The following is a 6,000-nucleotide window of genomic DNA, read 5'->3' as shown; positions in this document are numbered from 1 at the left end:
ATCTATACTCAAGAGAAAACTGAAAAGAGAACAAGTTATTATGGAAATCCAACCGGTAAAGATGAAGGCAAAGAAAAAGCTGATACTACCTGACACTTTCCTGCCATCTTCCTGTTGACTTTCCCTTTCTTTGTGTATGTTGAATATTTTATTGGTTGACACAGTCACATCCCAAATTCTTTTAACGTCAAAAGTCCCACTCCAGCACTTGAGATGGTTTCATATTAACTTTCAGTCAAATAATATAGTAATTAAATCTATTTATTGTTCCCCTTAGTTCAACACGATCTCTTAACAGCGCATAGATGGCACGTAACGTGTTACATAACGTGCTGCCACCATCGATGCAATTTAATGTAAGGTTTTGGCTATAAGCTAACGTTAGATTTACAAAAGAAAATACCATGGTTTGGGTTTAAAAAAACACAGATGGGCAGGCAACGTAGTTATATTTAATGTTAGTATGACACAAACACTGTGTTTTATTTTTGCAAGAGAAAAGGCTTAGGATCATCAGAAGTTAGGCTAACGTTAGCAGCTTTGTCCAGCTCTTCATTGGATTTGTGGAAGTAACCCGAGTTAGTGATACATTTTCCAAACACATTGGTTTGTCTTCATCGAAAAGCAATTTCTCTACTACAATTCCTGTTTTAAAGTGAGTTTGATGAGCTAGAAACATTATATAGTCAACTGGAGGCAGTGTGTGTGGAGGCAGTGTTTTTAATCAATTCATGGAGCTTACGTTAGCTAGCTAGCTACTACCTCTTGTCTGAAATCAAGGACCTGTTTCAGTTATTATTAATAAATTAAATGTGCCATGTGAGAATGTAAAAGCTTGACAGGCATGGGAGCGATTGATAAGGGCAGGTTTTAGCGGTCATTTGATGAAGATTTGTTTTATTTTGAAACTCACATTTGCTTGGAGACAAAAACTGAAATTTGAAAAATCATATTAATTTAATTAGTTAGTGTACTGTTAATTTTGTACAAAAAAAAAAAAATAACTGTTGGCGAGCGAGCATGAACGAGATGCATAACGACCTAAAGTCAGTCACTGTGACAGATAACCACAAAATAAACAGGCTCACCGATGGGTAGATTGACAGCTTGAACAGAATGGAAATTCTCCCGGGGACAAGTTGGTAGAGTATTTTTTATCAAAGCGTTCTGAGAAAAATAATATAAACAAAGGGGGAAGCAGACGAGGGAGAAAATATACAAGGAGAGTGACTTACTATGCCGCAATTTTGTGCAATAAACCATAAATATACGCAGTTCAGAGGCATTCCTGGGTTATTTTAATGGACACAATGTGCAGCTTTGTTCAGCTGATTATCCTGGTTCAGAGCATAAACCAGAGCTCCATCTGCAGTGATGCAGTGGTGAGGCCTGAACACTGTGACCCACAATAGATGTGCAGTAGCTAGCTGTGTGGGGTGATTTCCTGTCTGGTGTCACTTGTTGATTGACAGGTAGAAAGCAGCCGTGCTGTCTGGGTCATCTGGGTCTGACAGGCATGAATGGATCTAATTTCCATATGTAATTTCCACTCAGTCGAATATAATATTTTGTCATTAATACTTTTGTATTATTTCCGTGTTGGGAGTTGTATCTGCATATGAATGAAATAACAGCATCATGATTCCTCCTTTCTCCAACAAAGAAACTATGTGGCCAATCTGAGATTTCTTTATTATCACCTCTTATGAACTTCGTAGATCAAACATTAGTGTGATTTTAACTTTGAAGGCCAGGGTCCGTTTTGGTTTGACGCCTCCGTAGGAGTTTAAGTTACGTGAGCCCTCTTGATGGCCAACGGCAGACATTTTGTCCTTCGCTATTCCACAACTGGTATTATATAAAATTGGCAACAGCAGCTCTTTGGCATGTTGATGTCACGAAGAAAATGATCTTAATTTGACGCTTTCAGAGCAAGTCACTGCACTCACTGCTCAAGCTCTTAACTGTTTATTGAAGCTTTTTGTGCAGTTTCATAAGAGATCAAATAAGATAATCCTTTGTTAGTCCCACAGCGGGGAAATTTGCAGGATTACAGCAGCAGAGTGGATAGTGCCGATAAACAAACGAGACATTAGTAGAAAAAACAGATCAAAACAAGTATTATAAATAAGTAATAAACAAAGAACGTTAGCTTGAATAGCTAGCTAGCTACACCTGATCAAATCTGCTAACCACAGTTGTCAAGAGTCAACAAATTACAGATTTTTATAGATTTATTTAGCATAACGAAATATAATTTAAAGATCAAATATATTTATCATTTTGCTGTCTTTAATATATCGTTTAGTGCAACGAAACACATTTAAACACGTCACATTTGGCAACAATCCAAAACTCACGTTAGCTTAAATAGCTAGCTAGTTACACCTAATTGAAGATGCTAGTTGTGATAGCTAACACAATCTATATTTCTAAACATATTTAGCATGGAACAAAAGATGAATGAACACAGAATACCTTGAAAATGTTTTTTTCATTTCACTGTCTTAATTCAACTTCAATATATTTAGTTTAGCACCACACAATACATTTAAACCCTTGTGTCATATTTAGCTACAATAATCTGCCATTTCTAAAAGAGGAAATGTAATTGAGATTATTTGATATGATATACATTGTATAGTTTGGAGAAAAAGGCAAATTAATCGAATGACTACACATTTAAACCCTGCCGTCTAAAAGAAAAGAAACAGGAGTAGATATCTGACTGAGGTTGGGGATAACATTTTGGTAATTTGCTCCTTATTCTCTAAACAATACAATGTATGTCATATCAAATAATCTCAATCACATTTCCTCAGCTCGACACAAAGGGTTTTGTAGCACTGCAGTATAATTGAACATTCAACATCGAAGCTGTTGGACATCTGGGCTCACGCACACACCATTCACACGCCACAGCTTTCCTTTCATTATGCAACACTAATCTGAAGCCTGTGGTCAAAAGCATCCATTGTGTGGCGAAGCTGCTGCTGAGTTAAGCAGCACGGCGGAAATCCCTGGACTGTTTGCAAACCCATTGACCAACCGGCCAAAGAAACGTGATTAGATGATTTAAATATATCAAAAGATACTGGAAGGATTGGCATGATTTTATCTATTTTTTATACAGACAATGTTCTTCAGAGGTAATGATTCTGATGATCCCCTGACTTTTTCTATAGGGCAACATTTATGGTTTTGAAATGTCTTGACAGCTGTTTGATGAATTGCCGTGGAATTTGCTGCAGATATTTATGTTCCCATCAGGATGAAATGTAGTAACTTTGGTGATACACTGACTTTTCGTCAAGTGTCACTATGAGGTAAAAATTCTAATTTATCTGATACTCTGATTTATGACCAAACCTGCAAAACTAATGGCATTCCCTTCAGCCTCAACTGTTGGTTGTGTTTTTTGTTAATTAGCTAATATCAGCACGCTAACATGTTAACTTTCCTATGTAATTGGAAAGAATACACATCCAGAAATTGCGTAAATGACATCTCTCATTAAAGCTACGATGTGTGTTTCGTACCAGGATGTAATGACATGAACAAAGGATATTGGTGATGTACATTGTGCGATATTAGAGATTTAGTTCACTCAAAACTAAACGATACCACTACAAATCTATGACAAACTGCGACTCGCCTGTCATGTAAAATTATCTTTTTTGTAAATTGTACATTTAGAACTGTACATATTTTTTCCAAGTTAAGGTCCTCTGGAAGACAGTGGAAAGGGTAGAACTTTGCCTCCCTATATGACAGAGCTGATGACAGCTCGCTACGCTAGTGCAGGAAATGATGATATTGAGGCAATGAATTTGATAAATTTACTATCAGACCACAAATAAGACAGGATTACACCCCACAGTCCGTCCTCGTGCGTGGAGCAGGTCAGGATTTTTAGTGTTTTTCTGGAACCAGGGTAACGTTAGCATGATAACACAGTGGGATTAGCTCGCTAATGTTAGCTAGCTAACTAGCCAGCCGCTGAATGAGCTGAACTGTGATTGTAATGCTACACAGTGGTTACTGTTAAAGTAAAAACTACAGACATGTGTGGAGAGGTGAAGAGGGAGGTTTGATTAGAGGCCTTAAGGTTCTTTTATTTCATGACGTAGATTTGTCCCAAACGGTCGACTGCATCTTGTTATTGGCATGTAAGATTAGGACGATTTTAAACAGAAAATGGTGTTTAGAGCTATTTTCAACCATGAATTGTGGATTTTTAAAAGAAATGTTAATATTAACACCAGCATTAATGTGTACAGGCGCATAGTTTAGTTTGTAGCTTACGTGTGCCGTTACTCTTTAAATTGATTTAAATTGTGAAAAACAGTATCGCAAATTTAAGAAACAACAAACACAACATCTTAAATGTGTCCTTTTCTCAGGTTTCACCCACAGTTTTCATAAAGATTTTGTTTTGGGTCAGAGAAGAAAAAGATTAAGAAAATAAGGACAAAATGGATGAATGGATAAAACATGATTTGTTGTGTTAAGCTGATGCTGACTCTATACTGTAGATAAGAGCTCAGTAACTGTTTCATTGCCGTATATCTATAATCCTCTCACTGTAGTCACACACACGCACACACACACACACACACACACACACACAAGATCGAGCAGTTGGTCACGATGTCATTCATCTGGACCGGAAATGTACAATGCTGATCTTTTCTATTGAGCTGCAGCAGATGTCTGACCTGAACAGCTGTTGAACGCAAATCTGAATGTTTCTATCGACATACTTAAAACTATTTAACTTCTATCTCCTGCATTAAAAAAAAACATGAAGGTGAGGACAGCGCCTCCTCCATGACTACACAAGAAACAAAAGTGTCACATATCCCCCTCCAGTGGACGTACACAGCATGGCATTCATCATGTATTTTATCTCATTATTACTTGAGCACACTTTGACCTGACAAAGTTCAGCTGGAAAGCTGGGACGCATTATCAACAACTGAGGGTTTGTTTTAAGTCTGTTTGTATGCAGCTCTACATATACTCGAGCAAGTAGTGATTCAAATAACATACTAAAATCTTATTTTTAGTGCCATTTTTCTATTTGACCTTTTTCTTTATGTCTCTAAAAACCTTACAAATGAAACAATCTGAGAGGGGTCACAAGCTAAGAAACAACTGCAGTAGATGACCAATCGAGTTTTATGGCTCGAGTGGAAATTTGTCTCAGTGACAGAGTTCATTTAGTTGTTATCACCACTCGAGATCCTGGATGCACCACAAGCATCCAAGCTTCATTGTATTTAAACATTTAATCACATTTACTGTGTCATTGTTGTTATTCTTTTTATTGTTGTATGATTTTCTGTCACCTGCTTCGTAACCTTGTTACCACAATGTAAGTTACACTGGTGGAAACAAATTAAGAACATTTTCTCAAGGGCTGTATAATTTTAATGTTCTTGTACTTAACTTGAGTATTTCCATCTTCTGTTACATTCTACTTTTACCGTTCTATATTTCAGAGGGAAATATTGGAGGCTACTTTTAACTTTACGTAAAAAGTAAGCTTATAAAATGCAATACAATGTTGTTAAAGATTAAACCAACCGTTCTAAACATTCCTGGCTGGTGTTCCCTCACAAACAATGTCTAACTGGGGCCCCGTGTCGTGTTTCAGACGTCCATGAGTTGTTAGCAACGTTAGCATCAGCTCTAAACTTCTCAGGTGGGTTTATTTAAATAACTGGACCCAAAGGTACAACTCTCCCATATTTCACATGAGAGATTTGAGACCAAAATAATAAAACTTGTGTATCAGAACTTAGCTTTTTCTTTCCAATAATCATCCCACGACCCCTCAGATTCATCTGGTGACCCTTTGGAGGGGCCGGACCCCCATGTTGGGAACCACTGGACTAAACTGTTTATAAAACTAACTCCACTTCCAGCAGCTACTACAGTGAAATGCTGCTTACACATTGATGCATCATACTAACAATCAGTGGTGGAAGAAGTACT

This window comes from Pholis gunnellus, assembly GCF_910591455.1.
Source record: "Pholis gunnellus genome assembly, chromosome: 15".
NCBI classification, from domain to species: Eukaryota; Metazoa; Chordata; class Actinopteri; order Perciformes; family Pholidae; genus Pholis; species Pholis gunnellus.
This window is presented reverse-complemented; position numbering follows the sequence as displayed.